Genomic DNA, 25541 nt, shown 5'->3' with positions numbered 1-25541 from the left:
GTCCACAGACTATGCCCTCTGACCCCTTCTATATTTTATTACCCAGTGACCACAGACTGTGCCTTCTAACCTCCCCTATGCTTTATTCCCCAGTGTCCACCGTCTGTGCTCTCTAACCTCCCCTATGCTTTATTACCGTGGCCACAGACTTTGCCCTCTAACCTCCCCTATGCTTTATTCCCCAGTGTCCACAGACTGTGCTCCCTAACCTTCCCTATGCTTTATTCCCCTGTGTCCACAGACTATTCCCTCTATCCCCTTCTATACTTTATTCCCCAGTGTCGACAGACTGTGCACTAAAACCTCTCCTATGCTTTATTCCCCAGTGTCCACAGTCTGTGCTCTCTGTCCTCCCTTATGATTTATTCCCCTGTATCCACAGACTATTCCCTCTATCCGCTTCTATACTTTATTTCCCAGTGTCCACAGACTGTGCTCTCTGTCCACCCTTATGCTTTATTCCCCAGTGTCCACAGACTGTGCTCTCTATCCTCCCCTATGCTTTATTCCCCAGTGTCCACAGACTGTGCCCACTAACCTCTCCTATGCTTTATTCCCCAGTGCCCACAGTCTGTGCTCTCTAATCTCCCCTATGCTTTCTTCCCCAGTGTCCACAGACTATGCCCTCTAACCCCTTCTATACTTTATTCCCCAGTGTCCACAGACTGTGCACTAAAACCTCTCCTATGCTTTTTTCCCCAGTGTCCACAGACTGTACCGTCTTACCCCTTCTATGCTTTTTACCCCAGTGTCCCCAGACTATGCCCTCTAACCCCTTCTATAGTTTATTACCAAGTTGTCACAGACTGTGCTTTCTAACCTCCCCTATGCTTTATTCCCCATTGTACGCACACTATGCCTCTAACCCCTTCTACAGTTTTTTCCCCAGTGTCCATAGACTATTCCCTCTGACCCTTTATATGCTTTATACCCTACTGTCCACAGAATTTGCCCTCTACCCTCCCCTATGCTTTTTTCCCCAGTGTCCACAGACTATGCCCTATAACCTACCCTGTATTCCCCAGTGTCCACAGACTGTGCCCTCTAACCTCCCCTATGCTTTATTCACCAGTGTCCACAGACTATGCCCTCTAACCCCTTCTATACTTTATTACCCAGTGTCCACAGACTGTGCCTTCTATCCTCCCCTATGCTTTATTCCCCATTGTACACATACTATGCCCTCTAACCACTTCTATAGTTTGTTCCCCAGTGTCCATAGATTAAGCCCTCTGACCCTTTATATGCTTGATACCCTAATGTCCACAGACTGTACACTTTACCCTCCCCTATGCTTTATTCCCCAGTGTCCACAGACTATGCCCTATAACCTACCCTATGGTTTATTCCCCAGTGTCCACAGACTATGCCCTCTAACTCCTTCTATGCTTTATTCCCCAGTATCTACAGACTGTGCCTTCTAACGTCCCCTATGCTTTTTCCCCAGTGTCCACAGACTGTACCGTCTTACCCCTTCTATGCTTTTTTCCCCAGTATCCACAGACTGTGCCCTCTAACCTCCCCAAAGCTTTATTACCCAGTGTTCACAGACTATGCCCTCTAACCCCTTTTATAGTTTGTTCCCCAGTGTCCACAGACTGTGCCTTCTAACCTCCCCTATGCTTTATTCACCAATGTACACATACTATTCCCTCTAACCCCTTCTATAGTTTTTACCCCAGTGTCCACAGACTATGCCCTCTAACTCCTTCAATGCTTTATACCCTACTGTCCACAGACTGTGCCCTCTAACCTTCATTATGCTTTATTCCCCAGTGTCCACAGACTCTGCCCTCTAACCTACCCTATGGTTTACTCCCCAGTGTCCACAGACTATGCCCGCTAACCTTCCCTATGCTTTGTTCCCCAGTGTCCACATTCTGTGCTCTCTAACCTCCCCTATGCTTTATTCCGCAGTGTCTACAGACTGTGCTCTCTTACCTCCCTTGTGCTTCATTCCCCAATATCCGCAGACTGTGCCCTCTAACCTCCCCTGTGCTTTATTCCCCAGTCTCCACAGTCTGTGCACTAAAAAATCTCCTATGCTTTATTCCCAGTGTCAACAGACTGCGCCCTCTAACCTCGCCTATGCTTTATTCCCCAGTGTCCACAGACTATGCCCTCTAACCTCCCCTATGCTTTATACCCCAGTGTCCACAGACTATGCCATCTGACCCTTTATATGCTTTATTCCCCAGTGTCTACAGACTGTACATTCTAACCTCCCCTATGCTTTAATCACCAGTGTCCACAGACTATGCCCTCTAACCCCTTCAATTCATTATACCCTACTGTCCACAGACTGTGCACTCTAACCTCCACTATGCTTTATTGCCCAGAGTCCACAGACTCTGCCCTCTAACCTACCCTATGGTTTATTCCCCAGTGTCCACAAACTGTGCTCTCTAACCTACCTTATGCTTTATTCCCCAGTTTCCACAGACTTTGCCCTCTAACCTCCCTTATGTTTTTTTTCCCAGTGTCCACAGACTGTGCACTAAAAAATCTCCTATGCTTTATTCCCAGTGTCAACAAAGTTTGCCCTCTGACCTCCCCTATACTTTTTTCCCCAGTGTCCAGAGACTATGCCCTCTAACCTTCCCTATGCTTTATTCCCCAGTGTCCACAGACTATGCCATCTAACCCCTTCTATACTTTATTAACCAGTGTCCACAGACTGTGTCTTCTAACCTCGCCTATGCTTTATTCCCCATTGTACACATACTATGCCCTCTAACCCCTTCTATACATTTTTCCCCAGTGTCCATAGATTATGCCCTCTGACCCTTTATATGCTTTATACCCTAATGTCCACAGACTGTACCCTCTACCCTCCCCTATGCTTTATTCCCCAGTATCCACAGACTAGGCCCTATAACCTACCCTATGATTTATTCCCCAGAGTCCACAGACTGTGCTCTCTAACCTCCCCTATGCTTTATTCCCAAGTGTCCACAGCCTGTGCTCTCTAACCTCCCTTAGGATTTATTTCCCAGTGTCCACAGACTATGCCCTCTAACCTCCCCTATGCTTTATTCCCCAGGGTCCACAATCTGTGCTCTCTAACCTCCCCTATGCTTTATTCCCCAGTGTCCACAGATTGTGCTCTCTTACCTCCCCTATGCTTTGTTCCCCAATATCCACAGACTGTGCCCTCTAACCTCCCCTCTGCTTTATTCCCAAGTGTCCACAGTTTGAGCTCTCTAACCACCCTTATGATTTATTCCCCAGTGTCCACAGAACTATGCCCTCTAACCCCTGCTATACTTTATTCCCCAGTGTCCACAGACTGTGCCCACTAACCTCCCCTATGCTTTATTCCCCAGTGTCCACAGTCTGTGCTCGCTAATCTCACCTATGCTTTATTCCCCAGTGTCCACAGACTATGCCCTCTAACACCTTCTATACTTTATTCCTCAGTGTCCATGGCCTGTGCATGAAAACCTCTCCTATGCTTTATTCCCAGTGTCAATAGACTGTGCCTTCTAACCTCCCCTATGCTTTATTGCCCAGTGTCCACTGAATATGCCCTCTAACCTCCCCTATGCTTTATTCCCCAGTGTCCACAGACTATGCCCTCTAACTCCTTCTATGCTTTATTCCCCAGTATCTCCAGACTGTGCCTTCTAACCTCCCCTATGCTTTTTTCCCCAGTTTCCAGACTGTGCCCTCTAACCCCTTCTATGCTTTATTCCCCAGTGTCCACAGACTGTGCCCTCTAACCTCCCCTTTGCTTTATTCCCCAGTGTCCACAGACTATGCCCTCTAACCCCTTCTATACATTATTACCCAGTGTCCACAGACTGTGCCTTCTAACCTCCCCAATGCTTTATTCCCCATTGTACATATACTATGCCCTCTAACCCCTTCTATAGTTTTTTCCCCAGTATCCACAGACTATGCCCTCTGACCCTTTATATGCTTTATACCCTACTGTCCACAGACTGTGCCCTCTACCCTCCCCTATGCTTTATTCCCCAGTGTCCACAGACTATGCCCTCTAAACTCCCCTATGGTTTATTCCCCAGTGTCCACAGACGCTGCTCTATAACCTCCCCTATTCTTTATTCCCCCGGGTCCACAGACTGTGCCCACTAACCTCCCCTATGCTTTATTCCCCAGTGTCCACAGTCTGTGCTCTCTAACCTCCCTTAGGATTTATTCCCCAGTGTCCACAGAACTATGCCCTCTAACCCGTTCTATACTTTATTCCCCAGTGTCCACACTGTGCTCTCTAACCTCCCCTATGCTTTATTCCCCAGTGTCCACAGACTGTGCCCACTAACCTCCCCTATGTTTTATTCCCCACTGTCCACAGTCTGTGCTCGCTAATCTCCCCTATGCTTTATTCCCCAGTGTCCACAGACTATGCCCTCTAACCCCTTCTATACTTTATTCCTCAGTGTCCACAGACTGTGCACTAAAACCTCTCCTATGCTTTATTCCCACTGTCAATAGACTGTGCCCTCTAAGCTCCCCTATGCTTTATTCCCCAGTGTCCACAGACTATGCCTTCTAACCCCTTCTATACTTTATTCCCCAGTGTCTAAAGACTGTGCCTTCTAACCTCCCATATGCTTTATTCCCCAGTGTCCACAGACTATGTCCTCTAACCTCCCCTTTGCTTTATACCACAGTGTCCACAGACTATGCCCTCTAACCCCTTCTATACTTTATTCCCCAGTGTCCATAGACTATGCTCTCTACCCTCCCCTATGTTTTATTCCCAAATGTCCACAGGCTGTGCCTTCTAACTTCCCTTATGCATTATTCCCCAGTGTCCACATACTATACCCTCTAACCTCCCCTATGCTTTATTCCCCAATGTCCACAGACTGTGCCCTCTATCCACCCCTATGCTTTATTCCCCAGCGTCCGCAGACTGTCCTTTTTAACTTCCCCTATGCTTTATTCCCCAGTGTCCACAGGCTGTGCCCTCTAACCTCTCCAGTGTCCACAGACTGTGCCCTCTAACCTCCCCTATGCTTTATTCCCCAGTGTCCACAGACTATGCTCTCTAACCTCCCTTATGCTTTATTCCCCATTGTCCAGACTATGCCCTCTAGCCTCCCCTATGCTTTATTTCCCAGTGTCCACAGACCATACCCTGTAACCTCCTCTATACTTTAATCCTCAGTGTCCACAGACTGTGCCCTCTTCTATGCTTTGTTCCCCAGTGTACACAGATTATGTCCTCTAACCTCCCCTACGCTTTATTCCCCAGTGTCCACAGACTATGCCCTCTAGCCCCTTCTATACTTTATTACCCAGTGACCACAGACTGTGCCTTCTAACCTCCCCTATGATTTATTCCCCAGTGTCCACAGATTCTGCCCTCTAACCTACCCTATGTTTTATTCCCCAGTGTCCTCAGACTGTGCTCTCTAACCTACCCTATGCTTTATTCCCTAGTGTCCGCAGACTGTGCCCTCTATCCTCCTCTATGCTTTATTCCCCAGTGTCCACAGACTATGCCCTCTAATCCCTTCAATGCTTTATACCCTACTTCCACAGACTGTGCCCTCTAACCTTTCCTATGCAGTATTCCCCAGTGCCCACAGACTCTGCCCTCTAACCTACCCTATGGTTTATTCCCCAGTGTCCACAGACTGTGCTCTCTAACCTACCCTATGCTTTATTCCCCAGTGTCCACCGTCTGTGCTCTCTAACCTCCCCTATGCTTTATTACCGTGTCCACAGACTTTGCCCTCTAACCTCCACTATGCTTTATTTCCCAGTGTCCACAGACTATGCTCTCTAACCTTCCCTATGCTTTATTCCAAGTGTCCACAGACTATTCCCTCTATCCCCTTCTATACTTTATTCCCCAGTGTCGACAGACTGTGCACTAAAACCTCTCCAATGCTTTATTCCCCAGTGTCCACAGTCTGTGCTGTCTGTCCTCCCTTATGATTTATTCCCCAGTGTCCACAGACTATTCCCTCTATCCGCTTCTATACTTTATTCCCCAGTGTCCACAGACTGTGCTCTCTGTCCTCCCCTATGCTTTATTCCCCAGTGTCCACAGACTGTGCTCTCTATCCTCCCCTATGCTTTATTCCCCAGTGTCCATAAACTGTGCCCACTAAGCTCTCCAATGCTTTATTCCCCATTGTCCACAGTCTGTGCTCTCTAATCTCCCCTATGCTTTCTTCCCCAGTGTCCACAGACTATGCCCTCAAACCCCTTCTATACTTTATTCCCCAGTGTCCACAGACTGTGCACTAAAACCTCTCCTATGCTTTATTCCCAGTGTCAGCAGACTGTGCCTTCTATCCTCCCCTATGTTTTATTCCCCAGTGTCCACAGACTATGCCCTCTCACCTCCCCTATGCTTTATTCCCCAGTGTCCACAGACTATGCCCTCTAACTCCATCTATGCTTTATTCCCCTGTATCTAAAGACTGTGCCTTTTAACCTCCCCTATGCTTTTTTCCTCAGTGTCCACAGACTGTACCGTCTTACCCTTTCTATGCTTTTTTCCCTAGTGTCCACAGACTGTGCCCTCTAACCTCCCCTATGCTTTATTCCCCAGTGTCCAAAGACTATGCCATCTAACCCCTTCTATAGTTTATTACCAAGTTGTCACAGACTGTGCCTTCTAACCTCCCCTATGCTTTATTCCCCATTGTACACACACTATGCCCTCTAACCACTTCTACAGTTTTTTCCCCACTGTCCATAGACTATTCCCTCTGACCCTTTATATGCTTTATACCCTACTGTCCATAGAATGTGCCCTCTACCCTCCCTATGCCTTTTTCCCCAGTGTCCACAGACTATGCCCTCTAACCTCCCCTATCGTTTATTCCCCAGTGTCCACAGACTTTGCTCTCTAACCTATGCTTTATTCCCCAGTGTCCACAGACTGTGCCCACTAACCTCCCCTATGGTTTATTTCCCAGTGTCCACAGTCTGTGCTCTCTAACCTGCCTTAGGATTTATTCCCCAATGTCCACAGATCTATGCCCTCTAACCCCTTCTACACTTTATTCCCCAGTGTCCACAGACTATGCCCTCTAATGTGCCCTATGCATTATTCCCCAGTGTCCACAGTCTGTGCTCTCTGTCCTCCCTTATGATTTATTCCCCAGTGTCCACTGACTATTCCCTCTATCCACTTCTATACTTTATTCCCCAGTGTCCACAGACTGTGCTCTCTGTCCTCCCCTATGCTTTATTCCCCAGTGTCCACAGACTGTGCTCTCTATCCTCCCCTATGCTTTATTCCCCAATGTCCACAGACTGTGCCCACTAACCTCTCCTATGCTTTATTCCTCAGTGTCCACAGACTGTGCCCTCTTCTATGCTTTGTTCCCCAGTATACACAGATTATGCCCTATAACCTCCCCTATGCTTTATTCCCCAGTGTCCACAGACTATGCCCTCTAACCCCTTCTATATTTTATTACCCAGTGACCACAGACTGTGCCTTCTAACCTCCCCTATGCTTTATTCCCCAGTGTCCACCGTCTGTGCTCTCTAACCTCCCCTATGCTTTATTACCGTGTCCACAGACTTTGCCCTCTAACCTCCCCTATGCTTTATTCCCCAGTGTCCACAGACTGTGCTCCCTAACCTTCCCAATGCTTTATTCCCCAGTGTCCACAGACTATTCCCTCTATCCCCTTCTATACTTTATTCCCCAGTGTCGACAGACTGTGCACTAAAACCTCTCCTATGCTTTATTCCCCAGTGTCCACAGTCTGTGGTCTCTGTCCTCCCTTATGATTTATTCCCCTGTATCCACAGACTATTCCCTCTATCCGCTTCTATACTTTATTCCCCAGTGTCCACAGACTGTGCTCTCTGTCCACCCTTATGCTTTATTCCCCAGTGTCCACAGACTGTGCCCTCTATCCTCCCCTATGCTTTATTCCCCAGTGTCCACAGACTGTGCCCACTAACTTCTCCTATGCTTTATTCCCCAGTGCCCACAGTCTGTGCTCTCTAATCTCCCCTATGCTTTCTTCCCCAGTGTCCACAGACTATGCCCTCTAACCCCTTCTATACTTTATTACCCAGTGTCCACAGACTGTGCCTTCTATCCTCCCCTATGCTTTATTCCCCATTGTACACATACTATGCCCTCTAACCACTTCTAGTTTGTTCCCCAGTGTCCATAGATTAAGCCCTCTGACCCTTTATATGCTTGATACCCTAATGTCCACAGACTGTACACTTTACCCTCCCCTATGCTTTATTCCCCAGTGTCCACAGACTATGCCCTATAACCTACCCTATGGTTTATTCCCCAGTGTCCACAGACTATGCCCTCTAACTCCTTCTATGCTTTATTCCCCAGTATCTACAGACTGTGCCTTCTAACGTCCCCTATGCTTTTTCCCCAGTGTCCACAGACTGTACCGTCTTACCCCTTCTATGCTTTTTTCCCCAGTATCCACAGACTGTGCCCTCTAACCTCCCCAAAGCTTTATTACCCAGTGTTCACAGACTATGCCCTCTAACCCCTTTTATAGTTTGTTCCCCAGTGTCCACAGACTGTGCCTTCTAACCTCCCCTATGCTTTATTCACCAATGTACACATACTATTCCCTCTAACCCCTTCTATAGTTTTTACCCCAGTGTCCACAGACTATGCCCTCTAACTCCTTCAATGCTTTATACCCTACTGTCCACAGACTGTGCCCTCTAACCTTCATTATGCTTTATTCCCCAGTGTCCACAGACTCTGCCCTCTAACCTACCCTATGGTTTACTCCCCAGTGTCCACAGACTATGCCCGCTAACCTCCCCTATGCTTTGTTCCCCAGTGTCCACAATATGTGCTCTCTAACCCCTCCTATGCTTTATTCCGCAGTGTCTACAGACTGTGCTCTCTTACCTCCCTTGTGCTTTATTCCCCAATATCCGCAGACTGTGCCCTCTAACCTCCCCTGTGCTTTATTCCCCAGTCTCCACAGTCTGTGCACTAAAAAATCTCCTATGCTTTATTCCCAGTATCAGCAGACTGTGCCCTCTAACCTCCCCTATGCTTTATTCCCCAGTGTCCACAGACTATGCCCTCTAACCTCCCCTATGCTTTATTCCCCAGTGTCCACAGACTATGCCATCTGACCCTTTATATGTTTTATTCCCCAGTGTCTACAGACTGTACATTCTAACCTCCCCTATGGTTTAATCACCAGTGTCCACAGACTATGCCCTCTAACCCCTTCAATTCATTATACCCTACTGTCCACAGACTGTGCCCTCTAACCTCCCCTATGCTTTATTGCCCAGAGTCCACAGACTCTAACCTCTAACCTACCCTATGGTTTATTCCCCAGTGTCCACAGACTGTGCTCTCTAACCTACCTTATGCTTTATTCCCCAGTATCCACAGACTTTGCCCTCTAACCTCCCCTATGTTTTATTTCCCAGTGTCCACAGACTGTGCACTAAAAATTATCCTATGCTTTATTCCCAGTGTCAACAAAGTGTGCCCTCTAACCTCCCCTATACTTTTTCCCCAGTGTCCACAGACTATTCCCTCTATCCCCTACTATACTTTATTCCCCAGTGTCCACAGACTGTGCTCTCTATCCTCCCCTTTGCTTTATTCCCCAATGTCCACAGACTGTGCCCACTAACCTCCCCTATGCTTTATTCCCCAGTGTCCACAGTCTGTGCTCTCTAATCTCCCCTATGCTTTCTTCCCCAGTGTCCACAGACTATGCCCTCTAACCCCTTCTATACTTTATTCCCCAGTGTCCACAGACTGTGCACTAAAACCTCTCTTATGCTTTATTCCCAGTGTCAGCAGCCTGTGCCTTCTATCCTCCCCTATGCTTTATTCCCCAGTGTCCACAGACTATGCCCTCTAACCTCCCCTATGCTTTATTCCCCAGTGTTCACAGACTATGCCCTCTAACTCCTTTTATGCTTTATTCCCCAGTATCTACAGACTGTGCCTTCTAACCTCGCCTATGCTTTTTTCTCCAGTGTCCACAGACTATACCGTCTAACCCCTTCTATGCTTTATTCCCCAGTGTCCACAGACTGTGCCCTATAACCTCCCCTATGCTTTATTCCCCATTGTGTCCACAGACTATGCCCTCTTACCCCTTCTATACTTTTTTACCCAGTGTCCACAGAAAGTGCCTTCTAACCTCCCCTATGCTTTTTTCCCCAATGTACACATACTATTCCCTCTAACCCGTTCCACAGTTTTTACCCCAGTGTCCACAGACTATGCCCTCTAACCCCTTCAATGCTTTACACCCTACTGTCCACAGACTGTGCCCTCTAAACTTCCCTATGCTTTATTCCCCAGTGTCCACAGACTCTGCCCTCTAACCTACCCTATGGTTTATTCCCCAGTATCCACAGACTGTGCTCTAAAACCTACCCTATGCTTTATTCCCCAGTGTCCACTGACTGTAGCCTCTAACCTCCCCTATGCTTTATTCCCCAGTGTCCACCGTCTGTGCTTTCTAACCTCCCCTATGCTTTATTGCCGTGTCCATAGAATTTGCCCTCTAACCTCCCCTATGCTTTATTCCCCAGTGTCCACAGACTATGCCCTCTAACCCCTTCTATACTTTATTACCCAGTGTCCACAGACTGTGTCTTCTAACCTCCCCTATGCTTTATTCCCCATTGTACACATACTATGCCCTCTAACCCCTTCTATAGTTTGTTCCCCAGTGTCCATAGATTAAGCCCTCTGACCCTTTATATGCTTGATACCCTAATGTCCACAGACTGTACCCTTTACCCTCCCCTATGCTTTATTCCCCAGTGTCCACAGACTATGCCCTATAACCTACCCTATGGTTTATTCCCCAGTGTCCTCAGACTATGCCCTCTAACTCCTTCTATGCTTTATTCCCCAGTATCTACAGACTGTGCCTTCTAACGTCCCCTATGCTTTTTCCCCAGTGTCCACAGACTGTACCGTCTTACCCCTTCTATGCTTTTTTCCCCAGTATCCACAGACTGTGCCCTCTAACCTCCCCAAAGCTTTATTACCCAGTGTTCACAGACTATGCCCTCTAACCCATTTTATAGTTTGTTACCTAGTGTCCACAGACTGTGCCTTCTAACCTCCCCAATGCTTTATTCACCAATGTACACATACTATTCCGTCTAACCCCTTCTATAGTTTTTACCCCAGTGTCCACAGACTATGCCCTCTAACTCCTTCAATGCTTTATACCCTACTGTCCACAGACTGTGCCCTCTAACCTTCATTATGCTTTATTCCCCAGTGTCCACAGACTCTGCCCTCTAACCTACCCTATGGTTTACTCCCCAGTGTCCACAGACTATGCCCGCTAACCTTCCCTATGCTTTGTTCCCCAGAGTCCACATTCTGTGCTCTCTAACCTCCCCTATGCTTTATTCCACAGTGTCTACAGACTGTGCTCTCTTACCTCCCTTGTGCTTTATTCCCCAATATCCGCAGACTGTGCCCTCTAACCTCCCCTGTGCTTTATTCCCCAGTCTCCACAGTCTGTGCACTAAAAAATCTCCTATGCTTTATTCCCAGTGTCAACAGACTGTGCCCTCTAACCTCCCCTATGCTTTATTCCCCAGTGTCCACAGACTATGCCCTCTAACCTCCCCTATGCTTTATACCCCAGTGTCCACAGACTATGCCATCTGACCCTTTATATGCTTTATTCCCCAGTGTCTACAGACTGTACATTCTAACCTCCCCTATGCTTTAATCACCAGTGTCCACAGACTATGCCCTCTAACCCCTTCAATTCATTATACCCTACTGTCCACAGACTGTGCCCTCTAACCTCCCCTATGCTTTATTGCCCAGAGTCCACAGACTCTGCCCTCTAACCTACCCTATGGTTTATTCCCCAGTGTCCACAGACTGTGCTCTCTAACCTACCTTATGCTTTATTCCCCAGTTTCCACAGACTTTGCCCTCTAACCTCCCTTATGTTTTTTTTCCCAGTGTCCACAAACTGTGCACTAAAAAATCTCCTATGCTTTATTCCCAGTATCAACAAAGTTTGCCCTCTGACCTCCCCTATACTTTATTCCCCAGTGTCCACAGACTGTGCCCACTAACCTCCCCTATGCTTTATTCCCCAGTGTCCACAGTCTGTGCTCGCTAATCTCACCTATGCTTTATTCCCCAGTGTCCACAGACTATGCCCTCTAACACCTTCTATACTTTATTCCTCAGTGTCCACAGCCTGTGCATGAAAACCTCTCCTATGCTTTATTCCCAGTGTCAATAGACTGTGCCTTCTAACCTCCCCTATGCTTTATTGCCCAGTGTCCACTGAATATGCCCTCTAACCTCCCCTATGCTTTATTCCCCAGTGTCCACAGACTATGCCCTCTAACTCCTTCTATGCTTTATTCCCCAGTATCTCCAGACTGTGCCTTCTAACCTCCCCTATGCTTTTTTCCCCAGTTTCCAGACTGTGCCCTCTAACCCCTTCTATGCTTTATTCCCCAGTGTCCACAGACTGTGCCCTCTAACCTCCCCTTTGCTTTATTCCCCAGTGTCCACAGACTATGCCCTCTAACCCCTTCTATACATTATTACCCAGTGTCCACAGACTGTGCCTTCTAACCTCCCCAATGCTTTATTCCCCATTGTACATATACTATGCCCTCTAACCCCTTCTATAGTTTTTTCCCCAGTATACACAGACTATGCCCTCTGACCCTTTATATGCTTTATACCCTACTGTCCACAGACTGTGCCCTCTACCCTCCCCTATGCTTTATTCCCCAGTGTCCACAGACTATGCCCTCTAAACTCCCCTATGGTTTATTCCCCAGTGTCCACAGACATTGCTCTATAACCTCCCCTATGCTTTATTCCCCCGGGTCCACAGACTGTGCCCACTAACCTCCCCTATGCTTTATTCCCCAGTGTCCACAGTCTGTGCTCTCTAACCTCCCTTAGGATTTATTCCCCAGTGTCCACAGAACTATGCCCTCTAACCCGTTCTATACTTTATTCCCCAGTGTCCACACTGTGCTCTCTAACCTCCCCTATGCTTTATTCCCCAGTGTCCACAGACTGTGCCCACTAACCTCCCCTATGTTTTATTCCCCACTGTCCACAGTCTGTGCTCGCTAATCTCCCCTATGCTTTATTCCCCAGTGTCCACAGACTATGCCCTCTAACCCCTTCTATACTTTATTCCTCAGTGTCCACAGACTGTGCACTAAAACCTCTCCTATGCTTTATTCCCACTGTCAATAGACTGTGCCCTCTAACCTCCCCTATGTTTTATTCCCCAGTGTCCACAGACTATGCCCTCTAACCTCCCCTATGCTTTATACCCCAGTGTCCACAGACTATGCCATCTGACCCTTTATATGCTTTATTCCCCAGTGTCTACAGACTGTACATTCTAACCTCCCCTATGCTTTAATCACCAGTGTCCACAGACTATGCCCTCTAACCCCTTCAATTCATTATACCCTACTGTCCACAGACTGTGCCCTCTAACCTCCCCTATGCTTTATTGCCCAGAGTCCACAGACTCTGCCCTCTAACCTACCCTATGGTTTATTCCCCAGTGTCCACAGACTGTGCTCTCTAACCTACCTTATGCTTTATTCCCCAGTTTCCACAGACTTTGCCCTCTAACCTCCCTTATGTTTTTTTTCACAGTGTCCACAGACTGTGCACTAAAAAATCTCCTATGCTTTATTCCCAGTGTCAACAAAGTTTGCCCTCTGACCTCCCCTATACTTTATTCCCCAGTGTCCACAGACTGTGCCCACTAACCTCCCCTATGCTTTATTCCCCAGTGTCCACAGTCTGTGCTCGCTAATCTCACCTATGCTTTATTCCCCAGTGTCCACAGACTATGCCCTCTAACACCTTCTATACTTTATTCCTCAGTGTCCACAGCCTGTGCATGAAAACCTCTCCTATGCTTTATTCCCAGTGTCAATAGACTGTGCCTTCTAACCTCCCCTATGCTTTATTGCCCAGTGTCCACTGAATATGCCCTCTAACCTCCCCTATGCTTTATTCCCCAGTGTCCACAGACTATGCCCTCTAACTCCTTCTATGCTTTATTCCCCAGTATCTCCAGACTGTGCCTTCTAACCTCCCCTATGCTTTTTTCCCCAGTTTCCAGACTGTGCCCTCTAACCCCTTCTATGCTTTATTCCCCAGTGTCCACAGACTGTGCCCTCTAACCTCCCCTTTGCTTTATTCCCAAGTGTCCACAGACTATGCCCTCTAACCCCTTCTATACATTATTACCCAGTGTCCACAGACTGTGCCTTCTAACCTCCCCAATGCTTTATTCCCCATTGTACATATACTATGCCCTCTAACCCCTTCTATAGTTTTTTCCCCAGTATCCACAGACTATGCCCTCTGACCCTTTATATGCTTTATACCCTACTGTCCACAGACTGTGCCCTCTACCCTCCCCTATGCTTTATTCCCCAGTGTCCACAGACTATGCCCTCTAAACTCCCCTATGGTTTATTCCCCAGTGTCCACAGACATTGCTCTATAACCTCCCCAATGCTTTATTCCCCCGGGTCCACAGACTGTGCCCACTAACCTCCCCTATGCTTTATTCCCCAGTGTCCACAGTCTGTGCTCTCTAACCTCCCTTAGGATTTATTCCCCAGTGTCCACAGAACTATGCCCTCTAACCCGTTCTATACTTTATTCCCCAGTGTCCACACTGTGCTCTCTAACCTCCCCTATGCTTTATTCCCCAGTGTCCACAGGCTGTGCCCTCTAACCTCTCCAGTGTCCACAGACTGTGCCCTCTAACCTCCCCTATGCTTTATTCCCCAGTGTCCACAGACTATGCTCTCTAACCTCCCTTATGCTTTATTCCCCATTGTCCAGACTATGCCCTCTAGCCTCCCCTATGCTTTATTTCCCAGTGTCCACAGACCATACCCTGTAACCTCCTCTATACTTTAATCCTCAGAGTCCACAGACTGTGCCCTCTTCTATGCTTTGTTCCCCAGTGTACACAGATTATGTCCTCTAACCTCCCCTACGCTTTATTCCCCAGTGTCCACAGACTATGCCCTCTTGCCCCTTCTATACTTTATTACCCAGTGACCACAGACTGTGCCTTCTAACCTCCCCTAAGTTTTATTCCCCAGTGTCCTCAGACTGTGCTCTCTAACCTACCCTATGCTTTATTCCCTAGTGTCCGCAGACTGTGCCCTCTATCCTCCTCTATGCTTTATTCCCCAGTGTCCACAGACTATGCCCTCTAATCCTTTCAAAGCTTTATACCCTACTTCCACAGACTGTGCCCTCTAACCTTTCCTATGCAGTATTCCCCAGTGCCCACAGACTCTGCCCTCTAACCTACCCTATGGTTTATTCCCCAGTGTCCACAGACTGTGCTCTCTAACCTACCCTATGCTTTATTCCCCAGTGTCCACAGAGTGTGCCCTCTAATCTCCCCTATGCTTTATTCCCCAGTGTCCACCGTCTGTGCTCTCTAACCTCCCCTATGCTTTATTACCGTGTCCACAGACTTTGCCCTCTAACCTCCACTATGCTTTATTTCCCAGTGTCCACAGACTATGCTCCCTAACCTTCCCTATGCTTTATTTCCCAGTGTCCACAGACTATTCCCTCTATCCCCTTCTATACTTTATTCCCCAGTGTCGACAGACTGTGCACTAAAACCTCTCCAATGCTTTATTCCCCAGTGTCCACAGTCTGTGCTGTCTGTCCTCCCTTATGATTTATTCCCCAGTGTCCACAGACTATTCCCTCTATCCGCTTCTATACTTTATTCCCCAGTGTCCACAGACTGTGCCCACTAAGCTCACTAAGCTCTCCAATGCTTTATTCCCCATTGTCCACAGTCTGTGCTCTCTAATCTCCCCTATGCTTTCTTCCCCAGTGTCCACAGACTATGCCCTCAAACCCCTTCTATACTTTATTCCCCAGTGTCCACAGACTGTGCACTAAAACCTCTCCTATGCTTTATTCCCAGTGTCAGCAGACTGTGCCTTCTATCCTCCCCTATGTTTTATTCCCCAGTGTCCACAGACTATGCCCTCTCACCTCCCCTATGCTTTATTCCCCAGTGTCCACAGACTATGCCCTCTAACTCCATCTATGCTTTATTCCCCTGTATCTAAAGACTGTGCCTTTTAACCTCCCCTATGCTTTTTTCCCCAGTGTCCACAGACTGTACCGTCTTACCCTTTCTATGCTTTTTTCCCTAGTGTCCACAGACTGTGCCCTCTAACCTCCCCTATGCTTTATTCCCCAGTGTCCAAAGACTATGCCCTCTAACCCCTTCTATAGTTTATTACCAAGTTGTCACAGACTGTGCCTTCTAACCTCCCCTATGCTTTATTCCCCATTGTACACACACTATGCCCTCTAACCACTTCTACAGTTTTTTCCCCACTGTCCATAGACTATTCCCTCTGACCCTTTATATGCTTTATACCCTACTGTCCACAGAATGTGCCCTCTACCCTCCCTATGCCTTTTTCCCCAGTGTCCACAGACTATGCCCTCTAACCTCCCCTATCGTTTATTCCCCAGTGTCCACAGACTTTGCTCTCTAACCTATGCTTTATTCCCCAGTGTCCACAGACTGTGCCCACTAACCTCCCCTATGGTTTATTTCCCAGTGTCCACAGTCTGTGCTCTCTAACCTGCCTTAGGATTTATTCCCCAATGTCCACAGATCTATGCCCTCTAACCCCTTCTACACTTTATTCCCCAGTGTCCACAGACTATGCCCTCTAATGTCCCCTATGCATTATTCCCCAGTGTCCACAGTCTGTGCTCTCTGTCCTCCCTTATGATTTATTCCCCAGTGTCCACTGACTATATCCACTTCTATACTTTATTCCCCAGTGTCCATAGACTGTGCTCTCTGTCCTCCCCTATGCTTTATTCCCCAGTGTCCACAGACTGTGCTCTCTATCCTCCCCTATGCTTTATTCCCCAATGTCCACAGACTGTGCCCACTAACCTCTCCTATGCTTTATTCCTCAGTGTCCACAGACTGTGCCCTCTTCTATGCTTTGTTCCCCAGTATACACAGATTATGCCCTATAACCTCCCCTATGCTTTATTCCCAAGTGTCCACAGACTATGCCCTCTAACCCCTTCTATATTTTATTACCCAGTGACCACAGACTGTGCCTTCTAACCTCCCCTATGCTTTATTCCCCAGTGTCCACCGTCTGTGCTCTCTAACCTCCCCTATGCTTTATTACCGTGTCCACAGACTTTGCCCTCTAACCTCCCCTATGCTTTATTCCCCAGTGTCCACAGACTGTGCTCCCTAACCTTCCCAATGCTTTATTCCCCAGTGTCCACAGACTATTCCCTCTATCCCCTTCTATACTTTATTCCCCAGTGTCGACAGACTGTGCACTGAAACCTCTCCTATGCTTTATTCCCCAGTGTCCACAGTCTGTGCTCTCTGTCCTCCCTTATGATTTATTCCCCTGTATCCACAGACTATTCCCTCTATCCGCTTCTATACTTTATTCCCCAGTGTCCACAGACTGTGCTCTCTGTCCTCCCCTATGCTTTATTCCCCAGTGTCCACAGACTGTGCCCACTAACTTCTCCTATGCTTTATTCCCCAGTGCCCACAGTCTGTGCTCTCTAATCTCCCCTAAGCTTTCTTCCCCAGTGTCCACAGACTATGCCCTCTAACCCCTTCTATACTTTATTACCCAGTGTCCACAGACTGTGCCTTCTATCCTCCCCTATGCTTTATTCCCCATTGTACACATACTATGCCCTCTAACCACTTCTAGTTTGTTCCCCAGTGTCCATAGATTAAGCCCTCTGACCCTTTATATGCTTGATACCCTAATGTCCACAGACTGTACACTTTACCCTCCCCTATGCTTTATTCCCCAGTGTCCACAGACTATGCCCTATAACCTACCCTATGGTTTATTCCCCAGTGTCCACAGACTATGCCCTCTAACTCCTTCTATGCTTTATTCCCCAGTATCTACAGACTGTGCCTTCTAACGTCCCCTATGCTTTTTCCCCAGTGTCCACAGACTGTACCGTCTTACCCCTTCTATGCTTTTTTCCCCAGTATCCACAGACTGTGCCCTCTAACCTCCCCAAAGCTTTATTACCCAGTGTTCACAGACTATGCCCTCTAACCCCTTTTATAGTTTGTTCCCCAGTGTCCACAGACTGTGCCTTCTAACCTCCCCTATGCTTTATTCACCAATGTACACATACTATTCCCTCTAACCCCTTCTATAGTTTTTACCCCAGTGTCCACAGACTATGCCCTCTAACTCCTTCAATGCTTTATACCCTACTGTCCACAGACTGTGCCCTCTAACCTTCATTATGCTTTATTCCCCAGTGTCCACAGACTCTGCCCTCTAACCTACCCTATGGTTTACTCCCCAGTGTCCACAGACTATGCCCGCTAACCTCCCCTATGCTTTGTTCCCCAGTGTCCACAATTTGTGCTCTCTAACCCCTCCTATGCTTTATTCCGCAGTGTCTACAGACTGTGCTCTCTTACCTCCCTTGTGCTTTATTCCCCAATATCCGCAGACTGTGCCCTCTAACCTCCCCTGTGCTTTATTCCCCAGTCTCCACAGTCTGTGCACTAAAAAATCTCCTATGCTTTATTCCCAGTATCAGCAGACTGTGCCCTCTAACCTCCCCTATGCTTTATTCCCCAGTGTCCACAGACTATGCCCTCTAACCTCCCCTATGCTTTATTCCCCAGTGTCCACAGACTATGCCATCTGATCCTTTATATGTTTTATTCCCCAGTGTCTACAGACTGTACATTCTAACCTCCCCTATGCTTTAATCACCAGTGTCCACAGACTATGCCCTCTAACCCCTTCAATTCATTATACCCTACTGTCCACAGACTGTGCCCTCTAACCTCCCCTATGCTTTATTGCCCAGAGTCCACAGACTCTGCCCTCTAACCTACCCTATGGGTTATTCCCCAGTGTCCACAGACTGTGCTCTCTAACCTACCTTATGCTTTATTCCCCAGTTTCCACAGACTTTGCCCTCTAACCTCCCCTATGTTTTATTTCCCAGTGTCCACAGACTGTGCACTAAAAAATCTCCTATGCTTTATTCCCAGTGTCAACAAAGTGTGCCCTCTAACCTCCCCTATACTTTTTCCCCAGTGTCCACAGACTATTCCCTCTATCCCCTACTATACTTTATTCCCCAGTGTCCACAGACTGTGCTCTCTATCCTCCCCTTTGCTTTATTCCCCAATGTCCACAGACTGTGCCCACTAAGCTCCCCTATGCTTTATTCCCCAGTGTCCACAGTCTGTGCTCTCTAATCTCCCCTATGCTTTATTCCCCAGTGTCCACAGACTATGCCCTCTAACCCCTTCTATACTTTATTCCTCAGTGTCCACAGACTGTGCACTAAAACCTCTCCTATGCTTTATTCCCACTGTCAATAGACTGTGCCCTCTAAGCTCCCCTATGCTTTATTCCCCAGTGTCCACAGACTATGCCTTCTAACCCCTTCTATACTTTATTCCCCAGTGTCTACAGACTGTGCCTTCTAACCTCCCATATGCTTTATTCCCCAGTGTCCACAGACTATGCCCTCTAACCTCCCCTTTGCTTTATTCCACAGTGTCCACAGACTATGCCCTCTAACCCCTTCTATGCTTTATTCCCCAGTGTCCACAGCCTGTGCCCTATAACCTCCCCTATGCTTTATTCCCCATTGTGTCCACAGACTATGCCCTCTTACCCCTTCTATACTTTTTTACCCAGTGTCCACAGAAAGTGCATTCTAACCTCCCCTATGCTTTTTTCCCCAATGTACACATACTATTCCCTCTAACCCGTTCCACAGTTTTTACCCCAGTGTCCACAGACTATGCCCTCTAACCCCTTCAATGCTTTACACCCTACTGTCCACAGACTGTGCCCTCTAAACTTCCCTATGCTTTATTCCCCAGTGTCCACAGACTCTGCCCTCTAACCTACCCTATGGTTTATTCCCCAGTATCCACAGACTGTGCTCTAAAACCTACCCTATGCTTTATTCCCCAGTGTCCACTGACTGTAGCCTCTAACCTCCCCTATGCTTTATTCCCCAGTGTCCACCGTCTGTGCTTTCTAACCTCCCCTATGCTTTATTGCCGTGTCCATAAAATTTGTCCTCTAACCTCCCCTATGCTTTATTCCCCAGTGTCCACAGACTATGCCCTCTAACCCCTTCTATACTTTATTACCCAGTGTCCACAGACTGTGTCTTCTAACCTCCCCTATGCTTTATTCCCCATTGTACACATACTATGCCCTCTAACCCCTTCTATAGTTTGTTCCCCAGTGTCCATAGATTAAGCCCTCTGACCCTTTATATGCTTGATACCCTAATGTCCACAGACTGTACCCTTTACCCTCCCCTATGCTTTATTCCCCAGTGTCCACAGACTATGCCCTATAACCTACCCTATGGTTTATTCCCCAGTGTCCTCAGACTATGCCCTCTAACTCCTTCTATGCTTTATTCCCCAGTATCTACAGACTGTGCCTTCTAACGTCCCCTATGCTTTTTCCCCAGTGTCCACAGACTGTACCGTCTTACCCCTTCTATGCTTTTTTCCCCAGTATCCACAGACTGTGCCCTCTAACCTCCCCAAAGCTTTATTACCCAGTGTTCACAGACTATGCCCTCTAACCCATTTTATAATTTGTTACCTAGTGTCCACAGACTGTGCCTTCTAACCTCCCCAATGCTTTATTCACCAATGTACACATACTATTCCGTCTAACCCCTTCTATAGTTTTTACCCCAGTGTCCACAGACTATGCCCTCTAACTCCTTCAATGCTTTATACCCTACTGTCCACAGACTGTGCCCTCTAACCTTCATTATGCTTTATTCCCCAGTGTCCACAGACTCTGCCCTCTAACCTACCCTATGGTTTACTCCCCAGTGTCCACAGACTATGCCCGCTAACCTTCCCTATGCTTTGTTCCCCAGAGTCCACATTCTGTGCTCTCTAACCTCCCCTATGCTTTATTCCACAGTGTCTACAGACTGTGCTCTCTTACCTCCCTTGTGCTTTATTCCCCAATATCCGCAGACTGTGCCCTCTAACCTCCCCTGTGCTTTATTCCCCAGTCTCCACAGTCTGTGCACTAAAAAATCTCCTATGCTTTATTCCCAGTGTCAACAGACTGTGCCCTCTAACCTCCCCTATGCTTTATTCCCCAGTGTCCACAGACTATGCCCTCTAACCTCCCCTATGCTTTATACCCCAGTGTCCACAGACTATGCCATCTGACCCTTTATATGCTTTATTCCCCAGTGTCTACAGACTGTACATTCTAACCTCCCCTATGCTTTAATCACCAGTGTCCACAGACTATGCCCTCTAACCCCTTCAATTCATTATACCCTACTGTCCACAGACTGTGCCCTCTAACCTCCCCTATGCTTTATTGCCCAGAGTCCACAGACTCTGCCCTCTAACCTACCCTATGGTTTATTCCCCAGTGTCCACAGACTGTGCTCTCTAACCTACCTTATGCTTTATTCCCCAGTTTCCACAGACTTTGCCCTCTAACCTCCCTTATGTTTTTTTTCCCAGTGTCCACAAACTGTGCACTAAAAAATCTCCTATGCTTTATTCCCAGTATCAACAAAGTTTGCCCTCTGACCTCCCCTATACTTTATTCCCCAGTGTCCACAGACTGTGCCCACTAACCTCCCCTATGCTTTATTCCCCAGTGTCCACAGTCTGTGCTCGCTAATCTCACCTATGCTTTATTCCTCAGTGTCCACAGCCTGTGCATGAAAACCTCTCCTATGCTTTATTCCCAGTGTCAATAGACTGTGCCTTCTAACCTCCCCTATGCTTTATTGCCCAGTGTCCACTGAATATGCCCTCTAACCTCCCCTATGCTTTATTCCCCAGTGTCCACAGACTATGCCCTCTAACTCCTTCTATGCTTTATTCCCCAGTATCTCCAGACTGTGCCTTCTAACCTCCCCTATGCTTTTTTCCCCAGTTTCCAGACTGTGCCCTCTAACCCCTTCTATGCTTTATTCCCCAGTGTCCACAGACTGTGCCCTCTAACCTCCCCTTTGCTTTATTCCCCAGTGTCCACAGACTATGCCCTCTAACCCCTTCTATACATTATTACCCAGTGTCCACAGACTGTGCCTTCTAACCTCCCCAATGCTTTATTCCCCATTGTACATATACTATGCCCTCTAACCCCTTCTATAGTTTTTTCCCCAGTATCCACAGACTATGCCCTCTGACCCTTTATATGCTTTATACCCTACTGTCCACAGACTGTGCCCTCTACCCTCCCCTATGCTTTATTCCCCAGTGTCCACAGACTATGCCCTCTAAACTCCCCTATGGTTTATTCCCCAGTGTCCACAGACATTGCTCTATAACCTCCCCTATGCTTTATTCCCCCGGGTCCACAGACTGTGCCCACTAACCTCCCCTATGCTTTATTCCCCAGTGTCCACAGTCTGTGCTCTCTAACCTCCCTTAGGATTTATTCCCCAGTGTCCACAGAACTATGCCCTCTAACCCGTTCTATACTTTATTCCCCAGTGTCCACACTGTGCTCTCTAACCTCCCCTATGCTTTATTCCCCAGTGTCCACAGACTGTGCCCACTAACCTCCCCTATGTTTTATTCCCCACTGTCCACAGTCTGTGCTCGCTAATCTCCCCTATGCTTTATTCCCCAGTGTCCACAGACTATGCCCTCTAACCCCTTCTATACTTTATTCCTCAGTGTCCACAGACTGTGCACTAAAACCTCTCCTATGCTTTATTCCCACTGTCAATAGACTGTGCCCTCTAACCTCCCCTATGTTTTATTCCCCAGTGTCCACAGACTAAGCCCTCTAACCTCCCCTATGCTTTATACCCCAGTGTCCACAGACTATGCCATCTGACCCTTTATATGCTTTATTCCCCAGTGTCTACAGACTGTACATTCTAACCTCCCCTATGCTTTAATCACCAGTGTCCACAGACTATGCCCTCTAACCCCTTCAATTCATTATACCCTACTGTCCACAGACTGTGCCCTCTAACCTCCCCTATGCTTTATTGCCCAGAGTCCACAGACTCTGCCCTCTAACCTACCCTATGGTTTATTCCCCAGTGTCCACAGACTGTGCTCTCTAACCTACCTTATGCTTTATTCCCCAGTTTCCACAGACTTTGCCCTCTAACCTCCCTTATGTTTTTTTTCCCAGTGTCCACAGACTGTGCACTAAAAAATCTCCTATGCTTTATTCCCAGTGTCAACAAAGTTTGCCCTCTGACCTCCCCTATACTTTATTCCCCAGTGTCCACAGACTGTGCCCACTAACCTCCCCTATGCTTTATTCCCAAGTGTCCACAGTCTGTGCTCGCTAATCTCACCTATGCTTTATTCCCCAGTGTCCACAGACTATGCCCTCTAACACCTTCTATACTTTATTCCTCAGTGTCCACAGCCTGTGCATGAAAACCTCTCCTATGCTTTATTCCCAGTGTCAATAGACTGTGCCTTCTAACCTCCCCTATGCTTTATTGCCCAGTGTCCACTGAATATGCCCTCTAACCTCCCCTATGCTTTATTCCCCAGTGTCCACAGACTATGCCCTCTAACTCCTTCTATGCTTTATTCCCCAGTATCTCCAGACTGTGCCTTCTAACCTCCCCTATGCTTTTTTCCCCAGTTTCCAGACTGTGCCCTCTAACCCCTTCTATGCTTTATTCCCCAGTGTCCACAGACTGTGCCCTCTAACCTCCCCTTTGCTTTATTCCCAAGTGTCCACAGACTATGCCCTCTAACCCCTTCTATACATTATTACCCAGTGTCCACAGACTGTGCCTTCTAACCTCCCCAATGCTTTATTCCCCATTGTACATATACTATGCCCTCTAACCCCTTCTATAGTTTTTTCCCCAGTATCCACAGACTATGCCCTCTGACCCTTTATATGCTTTATACCCTACTGTCCACAGACTGTGCCCTCTACCCTCCCCTATGCTTTATTCCCCAGTGTCCACAGACTATGCCCTCTAAACTCCCCTATGGTTTATTCCCCAGTGTCCACAGACATTGCTCTATAACCTCCCCAATGCTTTATTCCCCCGGGTCCACAGACTGTGCCCACTAACCTCCCCTATGCTTTATTCCCCAGTGTCCACAGTCTGTGCTCTCTAACCTCCTTTAGGATTTATTCCCCAGTGTCCACAGAACTATGCCCTCTAACCCGTTCTATACTTTATTCCCCAGTGTCCACACTGTGCTCTCTAACCTCCCCTATGCTTTATTCCCCAGTGTCCACAGGCTGTGCCCTCTAACCTCTCCAGTGTCCACAGACTGTGCCCTCTAACCTCCCCTATGCTTTATTCCCCAGTGTCCACAGACTATGCTCTCTAACCTCCCTTATGCTTTATTCCCCATTGTCCAGACTATGCCCTCTAGCCTCCCCTATGCTTTATTTCCCAGTGTCCACAGACCATACCCTGTAACCTCCTCTATACTTTAATCCTCAGTGTCCACAGACTGTGCCCTCTTCTATGCTTTGTTCCCCAGTGTACACAGATTATGTCCTCTAACCTCCCCTACGCTTTATTCCCCAGTGTCCACAGACTATGCCCTCTTGCCCCTTCTATACTTTATTACCCAGTGACCACAGACTGTGCCTTCTAACCTCCCCTAAGTTTTATTCCCCAGTGTCCTCAGACTGTGCTCTCTAACCTACCCTATGCTTTATTCCCTAGTGTCCGCAGACTGTGCCCTCTATCCTCCTCTATGCTTTATTCCCCAGTGTCCACAGACTATGCCCTCTAATCCCTTCAAAGCTTTATACCCTACTTCCACAGACTGTGCCCTCTAACCTTTCCTATGCAGTATTCCCCAGTGCCCACAGACTCTGCCCTCTAACCTACCCTATGGTTTATTCCCCAGTGTCCACAGACTGTGCTCTCTAACCTACCCTATGCTTTATTCCCCAGTGTCCACAGAGTGTGCCCTCTAATCTCCCCTATGCTTTATTCCCCAGTGTCCACCGTCTGTGCTCTCTAACCTCCCCTATGCTTTATTACCGTGTCCACAGACTTTGCCCTCTAACCTCCACTATGCTTTATTTCCCAGTGTCCACAGACTATGCTCCCTAACCTTCCCTATGCTTTATTTCCCAGTGTCCACAGACTATTCCCTCTATCCCCTTCTATACTTTATTCCCCAGTGTCGACAGACTGTGCACTAAAACCTCTCCAATGCTTTATTCCCCAGTGTCCACAGTCTGTGCTGTCTGTCCTCCCTTATGATTTATTCCCCAGTGTCCACAGACTATTCCCTCTATCCGCTTCTATACTTTATTCCCCAGTGTCCACAGACTGTGCCCACTAAGCTCACTAAGCTCTCCAATGCTTTATTCCCCATTGTCCACAGTCTGTGCTCTCTAATCTCCCCTATGCTTTCTTCCCCAGTGTCCACAGACTATGCCCTCAAACCCCTTCTATACTTTATTCCCCAGTGTCCACAGACTGTGCACTAAAACCTCTCCTATGCTTTATTCCCAGTGTCAGCAGACTGTGCCTTCTATCCTCCCCTATGTTT

Source organism: Taudactylus pleione, unplaced genomic scaffold, assembly GCF_031769625.1.
Source record: "Taudactylus pleione unplaced genomic scaffold, aTauple2 ptg000154l, whole genome shotgun sequence".
NCBI lineage: Eukaryota > Metazoa > Chordata > Amphibia > Anura > Myobatrachidae > Taudactylus > Taudactylus pleione.
This window is presented reverse-complemented; position numbering follows the sequence as displayed.